This window comes from Echinococcus granulosus (genome assembly GCF_000524195.1).
Source record: "Echinococcus granulosus chromosome Unknown EG_S00059, whole genome shotgun sequence".
Taxonomy (NCBI): domain Eukaryota; kingdom Metazoa; phylum Platyhelminthes; class Cestoda; order Cyclophyllidea; family Taeniidae; genus Echinococcus; species Echinococcus granulosus.
The window spans coordinates 212742-222195 of record NW_020170439.1 but is presented as its reverse complement, the minus strand read 5'-3'; positions in this window follow the sequence as shown (position 1 = coordinate 222195).

Sequence of the window (9454 nt, the reverse complement as noted above, 5' to 3'; positions counted from 1 at the left end):
TTAGACAGCAAAGTTGTGCATTAACTGCAAAAAGGCTCCTGAAGTTTTAGTTCTAAACTAGTAGATTATTTGCTTTCGCAAGCCAAAAAATTGTTTTGCTCATTTTTATTGAAAATTTTATATGATTCAATACATTTTAGGATTCATTGTCTTGAACTCTAAAAATTCGGGAGAGGAAAACTTTTCTTCTTTTCGTTTTTTAACGAAAATAATACCCTAGCTACAAGGTTTTACATAAAAATTGTATTTTGGGCAGATTTTATGGTTGATTTTGTAAAGTTTAAAAATTTCAAAGTCAAAAATGGCACACTTTTGTCAGACTTAAAAAAATTAAAATTTTATTAATTCCTTCTAAATAATCATCTTTCATTTGACTCAGTGGCCTGTTTATTAGACAGGCGAACAACAAATAATTTAACTACTAAGCTTTTTTTTCCAAAAAGCAAATGAGCTAGAGTTATGCCTGAATTTTGTGATGATGAAACTCAATGCGGCAGGAAGGCGATACCGGGGGAATGCGCAGCACTGTCAGTCTGACAAGCGTGCCTTTGCTCTGCAGCGCAGTAAAACAGTTTTCAGCAATTTCGAAAATGAGAAAGACCCCTTTCACATTTTTCGTGCTTTGATTACTCTTGCCTTATACGTGGTTTAAGACCAGGTCACCTCTTGTAATGCACCCGACAAGTTTCATTGCCTAGAACTTGCAGGTGGGTGGCGCCTCTAGAAACGAATTGCATTAATTTTTACAACGCAAAGAAGGCGAGGAGTGGAAAGTCTGGACTAATAATATATTCATTTTTAATTAGCGAATTTAATTTTGATTTTTAATAAGGGTTAATTTGTGCACTTTCTTTTGATACATTTTTGTGATAATTTCTACAACCTTGTAGGAAAATCGATGAAAAAAGCTGCAGTTCTCCCCTTTTTTTGTATCTCTACGCAAAAAAAACTTGGGTTTTCTATTTTTAATCCAAACTAAATTATTCTCACAGCGCATTTTGCAAAATAGCTTTGCAACTTTGTAGTAGCATAGTAACGAAAAGGAAGACATTTTCTGTTCTATTCATTTCCCGGAAAATTCCTTATTTGTTTTTCTAGAACAGTAGCATTTCAATTTGTTTTCTGCCACCTCATTTGCATATCAGTTGAAAGGGCGAAAACTTATGCCACATACGCTCCTATATTATCTCAGAAAACTTCATAACGGTCAAATTCACCTTTTATTTAATCTGGCCACTCGAAAATTTTCTGGAGAAAAGCTACCAGCATTTAAGAGTTGTTCTATATTTTTGGGCGACAAAAATCGCTACGCTTAATACTAACCAAAAAACATTAACGGTAAGGGATTCGGCACCACCTCTCCTTCTTCTCCGTTACTGCCTTCACACTTTTAGGACGCGGAGATTGGATGGAGGGGGAATCGGGATTATGCGGGTCCGGAGGTCATTTTCTTCCCTTGACCAATAGTATCCGCTAAGTCACTAGGTTTGACAACGAACCGACCGCTTTTCACCCACATCATGCATTCGAACAAAGGTGTATTTCAAGACAATCTATTTCAAACTTCTAGCATTCAGTGTGTGTTTAAAACAGCAGACAAATAAAGTGCAGTAACTAAATATAAACTCTTTGACAGTCGAGAACACTGAGTTGCATACGCAGTTGTGTTTTAGTTGATAAAAAGGCAAAGGTCGTCTGAACGTAAAGCTCTTTGCTGCGAAAGGTGAAGATGCGGCTTATGTGGAGGAAGGTAGTAAACTCGCCTTGGTACAGCAAAGCCATCCATTATTTATGCAAACGAGTGAATATAAAATCGGATTTAGGGGATCGCCCAGCGGGGGAAAAAATAAAATTCTAGAAGCAAGAATATAATAGTTTATTTGTATCACTTATCTCGTTCTTGGCCTTAAAAAGGTTAGACTTTTGTTAAAATGATCCAAAGTATAATTTGACCCAATTAGCTTATTTCCGGGCAAAACTTTCAAAAATGCCCAATAAAATTTAAAAGGTGTCAATTGGAGAGGTACGTTTAATAATGGCTCTGTTAAAATGTCGCATACCTAAGATAATAACGAGATAAGCATGTAGTCAGAAAGGTTGAGGGACAGATGAATAGATGGACAGGTAGACAAATTAATAGATAGAGATATAGGTAGTGGAAAGTGTAGCCACCAACTTAAGGTAATAGACCACTGTGGTTGCTTATTTCCAAAAAAAGCAAACTTCATCCAGATTGGCAGGAAAAAAGCTTGGTATTGTTTGTGTACGAACACAGCCGTTATCAAGACCCTAACTAGAGTAGTCGAAGCGACAAAACTCCAGAAAGAGAGGTATTTAAAGCTAACGCACCTGTGTGTTTACGCCCACTAACTGGGGTGCCAAATCCTGAAGTTGGTCTCATTCCAACATACATATATCGTCCAAATTGGGAGTGAATCTTTTGTATCCCAGAGCGAAGGCTGTGATTTACCCAAGGAACACTAGAAAACAAAAAGAATTTGTAAACCTTTTGAAACTTTAAAGCAAAAACAATTTTGTGGAGCTTATAAGAGCCTCTAACAGTCTTTTATCCAGAAATTGTCATATTTTATATTGAACCACTCTAACTGCCATTCGGAAGCCATAACTGGGAGGGCACAAACGGCTTTTGTCTGCATACTCGGTGCAGTGAATATATGGGAGTTTGTTACTGACTGCGAGATCGCCTTCATAGTCATTACGTTCTTAGTGGTTTCGGTTTTAATCTCCTTGTAATAGGGTGCCCTTTGACGTCGCTGATGTTACCAATTCGCCAGTTTTTTGATCCCCTATAAACACTTCCTTTTTACTTTATCATATTGGAAAGCCTCAATGGTAGAGGAGGAGGTGTTTGCCATAAAAGTCCTAATCTTTGGAGAAACAAAAAGTACCATCGATACCTCTTTTCATGATCTCCTGGATCTTATGGACTCCAAGTTGAAAAACGATTAAAGAAGTGCCGCCAGCTTAGAAAGGCCTTTGTTAGGGAACATTTATTGGGGGCATATTATTAAAATTTATTTCCTCCTTTTCTGTCTTTAATTGCAGGTTTCGAGATTTGCATTTTCTGCTTTCCTGTGCCCTTTGTCCTCTGAGCAAAGGAGGACGGAAATGGGGGAGCGGATCATTTACAGGGTTTGTGGGTAACAAAATTTTGCGCCTCTTTGAATTCATACCGAGATCGTAATAAGCCGAGGTGGTGTGGAAGAATGCACTACTTACTGAGGCACAGAAGTTCTGCAAGACTACCAGCATCGCCCAAGAGCCGCATCACATAGCAGAAAGCTAGCCTGGGAAGCGTGCAGTGCCAGCGTCCTTAAAACCTTAATTAAACAAACAAGTAAATCTCTACCTTAACAGTATAATTTTTCTTCAATTTTCGTCTATTTGGGTATTCCCAAGACGTGTAGAATGATTTTTTAGGGCTAGTAAAAAGAAGGTTGCATAGCTAAATAAAACAGTGAATTGATAAACAAAAAACAAGTTATCTAAAATGCTTTATTTCTTTACTTTTTAGTGCTAAAAACCAAGGCAATTTTAAGAATTTTCAACTTATTACTTCAAATGAATTTGTTTAGATTCACCCTTTAGGGACAAAGAGAGAGCAGACCCCACCAACCTTGTGGCTGGGCGGAGGTCGCCGATTTCCGTGATCATGAAAAACGCCGATCTCTTCTCTCACGACCATCCCTCCCTTACATAAACTAAAATGTCAGTTTACCATATGATCTTGGGATCTCGGGATTCTACTCACGAGAGGAAAGAGGTAAGGCCTTTCTCTTGTATTAGTGATGAAGACTACTTACTTCCTGATATAAGCCTTCTCTAAAGTCATAAAAAGCCACAGTAGTATGATGGAAACCTTACTACATATGTGTAGATGGATGGGAAGGTAATAACATGGACTTAAGGCTATGCCATTGAATGGAAGTGCAATTAGCGAAGATCGAAGTTCCCCTGCAATCAAACGCACGCAAACGAAGTGTCGAAGCAAAATATTTCAAAATATTTATTTAGAAATTCTGCATGTTTTTACTTTCCACATTTGCGCACCCCATAACAAGCTTTATGAATTTTTTGAGAATTTTCCATTCATTTTGCCACACAGAAATGGCAATGGTGACGTTGAGTGGCATTTGACATCTCTCACTACTTCTGATGCATTTTTATCTCTTATAGTGCTGGATGTTTACCATTTTGATAAGCGAGCTGTAAATAGTAAATACCTACCGTTGACAAAATGTGTCACCTATTTTTCTCTTCAAATGTGGGAATATGCAGATTTTTGGAGATAAATGGAAATGGAAAGGGAGATATGCTACTTGTATGATGGGCTTTTGCTAAAATGATCGATCCTGTTAACAAATTTATTCAAAGAGCAGTAGTTGACTTTTAAAAGACCAAAAGAAATTATGACCCACTACTTTTAGCAAGTCGAAAAGCTGATACAATAGAAATTATTTTATACCTACCACGGAGTCGCTCATCCTGTTTTAAGATCCTTCCTTTGAGAAGGCCGGTTTCAGAGAGGCCATTCAGTATTGTTGGAACGTAGATCTGAGTTTGCTTCCATCTCGAGTCCTAATGGAGTCTCTTCTGGCAAGAAGATAATTCAATCTACCCCATTTACAAAGCACGCGTTCAGACAGCTATGTATCGCATAAGTCAGGTGAAGTAAAAGTACGTGCGATATTTTGAGTGAATTATAAATTGCCCATTATGTTTTCGTTATTTCCCACATGCTACATCCGGTTATAGACTGGTTTTAGATTTGTTAGGCAAGGACATCCATCATTTCAAAGTAGCAGGAAGTCGAGTAAGAATCAGCGTCCGTGCCCCCAGCCACAAGGCTGGTACAATCTCCCACCCTAAGGGCAAAAAAGTGGAAAACAGTGTCAAAAATCTGACAAGCTTAACGCAAGTTGCCTAAATTCTATACACACATGGCAAGTTTTTTGATTAGTCGCTAAGGGCTGTAATTTCACTCTGTAAATTAGCCCTATGACCGTGCTAGTAAGCAGTACGTTGGTAGGTAGTTTGTTCTAGCATAACTACCTCGACTTATTACAACTCCTTAGACGCCTTGGGGCACACGACAATAGGGTGTTTTGTGTGGCATCCTCGCATTATTTTAGGTCACAGAGGCTTACTTTAATGCAGACCCTTTCTGATGACACAGGCTTGTGTTAACCATAGCTAAAACACTCTAGGTGTAAAAAAGTTTCTTTTTGGACTAACTAGAGTTAAAGAATTGTTTAAATCATTTTATCCTCCCCTTTGGTAAAGAACAGACCACTGGGATGGAAGTCTAGTAATATGTGTGCGTAACTGCTAAGTGCCATTCCACAAAGACTGTGGATAAATATATCTTTTTTCAAAGGCACATTTTTAGCCACTTACAAAAAGTAAGAATTGCTTTGCCCAATAAAACACTTCTCATTAATTTTAAACCTTTCAGAGTTAATTTAAACTCCCAAAGCGTTGGCGATTTATTTGGGTCAGTGTCGCTTTCTCCATTTTTCATAGAGCAGTGGTATTTTTAGTACCACAGTATACAAGAAAAAAGGTTTTGGATTTGTCATATCCTCCTCCTGCTTTATAACCTCCGCCTTCCCCCAAGGACAAAATGTCACCCATTTCCTTTTGATGTTCTGACGCGCAGCTCATTTGGTCGCCTCTTTTTTAGTGGGGAAGAGGTGGGTACGAAGCATTTTATAGTCAAAGAAACACTCATTTAATTCACCCAAATGTAGCTCAAGAGGTAGTAAATATTGTCCCGTGAAGATCTACTGGTAGAGACACAATAATTTATTACAATCACCATTTCCTTCCCCATAAATCCAACCCTTTCTTCTACTTGGAAAGATTAAGTAATTTTGTCCTAGCATATCATCAGATTTTAATGAATAAATAAAAATCTTCGGGGAGGCATAGGCCTTTAAAATAATTAGAAATATCAACTACTTGTAATTCTTCATGTATATTTTAAATCCAACGACACAAATCGAGTTTAACTCCATATCAAAGCGGTAGATGCGATATTTAGGGGGTGGGCTTTGGAAAAGATGCAGGAAAGGGGCGCACTTACACTCCTTTGATACGTCATCAACCTAACTTATGTCTTAGGATAAGGAAGGAGAAAATTGTTTGCATCCACTTTAAATGGGCAAATCGTGAGACTTAGGTAATTCAGCCTTACAAGCATTGACAGATGGCAAGGGGTTTTAATGGATGTCATTAGCTTCTTTGCTTTTATTAAGTAGGTCATAAAAGGCTCGCAGTTATAATTCTAAGGATTCTTTGTTAACCGACTGCCTCTTGATGATAAATGGGCTCCTATGGTGCTAGGAAAAAAAGTACGCTTGTTTTAATGGTTGTTTTTAAATGCTCCATCTCTCATCTCTTTACGTCTACGTCTGCAGTTCTTTCTCCCCGTAACGCCGTACCTCTCTGTCTGACTTTCAGGCCCAACTGGCTTCACAAAAATTTTGGCAAAGCACGCCTTAGTTGATATAATAAGCTGCTGATAAGCTACACTGAGCAGATGTCTTGGTAGAATGCAGTAATTTTAAAGTTTTATGGGCAATAAACTTTCCCTGGCGAATAAATTTGGCAAAGTTGTTCAACAATATATCTCCAGAGTACACAACCATAATTTAGATACTGCTGAAAACAAGGGACTCAGGCAAGAATTTTTGCAATTTTATCTTTCTGCCTCTGGTATTAGTCTATGCAATTAATAGGATTAGTAAATGGAAGACTTTAGTGGTTGCTTGTGAGCCTAATCACCATATAAAGAGGATTAAGTTTTATGAAGACCCAAAGGAAGTCTCGCCCTTCGTCACCGGATCGGCCTAATCCACCAGCCTAAATATTGCATTTAGTAAGCATTTTCAACAGCAGCAATTAGAGTTAAAAATATAATTATTTGAAAGTCCAAAAATGCCTTTTAAAGTTATTTTTAGTTAATGGGTATTACGCGTTCATTGTAGACGCAAAATTGCGTTATACTCTGGTCATTCCCCCTTGTCCAGCCATCAAAGGAAACCAAAAAGAAACATTTACATGGCCTTTTTTTACTGAATAAATTGTCGTTTTTAGAAGAAATGCCTGAAACTTTACGCATCCAAAAACTCCAGAGGTACTGCCCACTTGCTCTATGGTAGTAGCGGACCCGTTCCCAGTAGTATTTGGGGAAATCCCCAAGAAACAATAATTTTTAAATTTAAAAGCCTGTATTATTATTATTAAGTTAGATAGTCTCAATCATGTTCAGAGGAAGATCCTCTACTACGGTGCCATATTTACATTATGTGTTATATATGAAGCCAAGTGAATGACAGGTGTAAGGGACGCAGAATCCAAAATGAAATAGTATTTTGTTTATACATACTATGCATATATGCATGATATGCCAATGCCCATGATTAAAAAAGATCAAGTAATATGTGAAGTAGAAGGCTTTTATAATTTACTGACTTTCACGTCTTTAATACTAATGTACCCTATTTTGAGCAAGCAAATCGGAATTTAAATTACTTAAAAAATTCTTTGGAAATTTTGTACCTAATTAAAGTTATTTCTTGCATTTTCTTGCACAAACATCGGAGAGGGGTTAATTTTCTTAAAAAAAGGTAAGCTGGACTTATTTGAATCCTCTCACATGGGCGACTACTTCCAAAGTAGTCCTTTTTTAATAACTTGGCACACTACAGGTACTCTTTCTATCTTTCCCTTCTTGCACCTTTATAACATCTTTTTTGTGAAATAAAAATCTGCTGTTAAGATCTATTTTAGAAATTCAGTTAACTTCAAAGGATAGGATAAAGGTGTAATTTTTATGAAAAGGTAAGCGGGGAGCTTTTTATGCCTCCGACGTAATTCTTCTAATGCTTTTCAGTGGGTCTCCGCAGTTAAAAAATGAGGTGCGAAACTTAGAAAATAATTTATGATTGCATCTTTGACACCATCATTTGATTTCATGGGGCTGTGGTTGCCCTAGTGTTATTAAAAAGAAAGGAAAAGAAAGGGTTATTTTTAAACTTATAGAAGAGGGCAAAATTTTCGGCACTCATTGGCACAGCCATGTGGCGCTTTCCTGCACTTCAACTTCTAAGTCCCCTCCTTCCCTTCGTCTGCAGCAGAATGTTACTAATTGACTGATTTTACGTTAAAAACGCATTTATTTTACTTTAGTAGATTTTGCCTTCATTACTTCGCAGTGGTAAGTAGATTTGAAAAAAAGAAAAACCGGGTCCGGAAGCTCATTAATCTCTATTACTGAGAGTGTTATCCCTGTTAAAATAGGAAAGAGACCAATTTTCATTCACCAAAAAAGGGTTAATGTATAGACCATTAAGGCCTGTTTAAATTATCACTTTTCGCTTCTTTGCACAACAAATCATTTATTACTACCGAGGGTTTTACAGGCTGCAAAGGATTGAGTTAACACCTCTCGGTTAAAAATTTGTTCCCCTCCTACCTCCAAACCTTCTAAGAATTTTATCATTGCGTGTGCTTGTCTAACGGCTTCCTTTTGAGAATGCACGTAATGCAAACGAAGAAAAACCTGGAAATAAAAGCGCTAACGTAGGTCCATCCCTGATTTCCAAGACTTGCTATGGTCTGGTACGAGTTAATTAGGGCCACAATGAGGGTGCAGCATCATAATATCGGTGCATCTTTTAATTTTTTGGCAGGTCTAAGCTAACCCTTTTTCTTATATCTCAAGGATGCAGCAGAATGGAAAGAAGAGGAAATTGCTCTACAGGATAATAATATACACTTGGACCATTATGGTTTGCCTTCAGACGCAGAAAACTTAACCCAACTACTTCCGTTTCTGTCTCTTCTCTATCCTCCACCCCCTTTTTATTTGTCCAGTGTCAAGAAAAGGGAACAATTTATTTATTTTTGAGGCATTATTAGAGGAGAACGGAAACTGAGGTGGAGGAGGAGACGGAAGTAGTAACTTTCTCCCTCATCTTAAATTGCGGTAAAAGTTCTTTTCACTTATAAGATTTGACGCTCCATTAGGCCTTTCGCTGTCAAATCCCTCTTACTTCTGACTAGGATCTTTCCCCATGTTTTTTTGTGGTTTCCTATCAGGCAATATCGTGACACAGATACTCTCCTAGGCTTCACTAAGAAATTCTTTACTGGCACTTATTCATTTATCGCGCCAAATGAGTGTATGTGTGAGTGGGTGTTTCGAGAGTGATCTATCTGCTTCGAAGAATCAATGGCAAGTTTCTTCGCTTGCTAAGGTTTGAAAATAAGTTATTTTTTATCACAATTTCACCAGCCCAAAGGGTATATCACATGGTGTACTGGACTACTCTATACGACTTCGCCTTCTCATTTGACGTGAACAAAGGATTGGTTCACTGCGTACATTAAACCTCAGTAAAAATTACTTTTAGGAATTTTTTCCCCT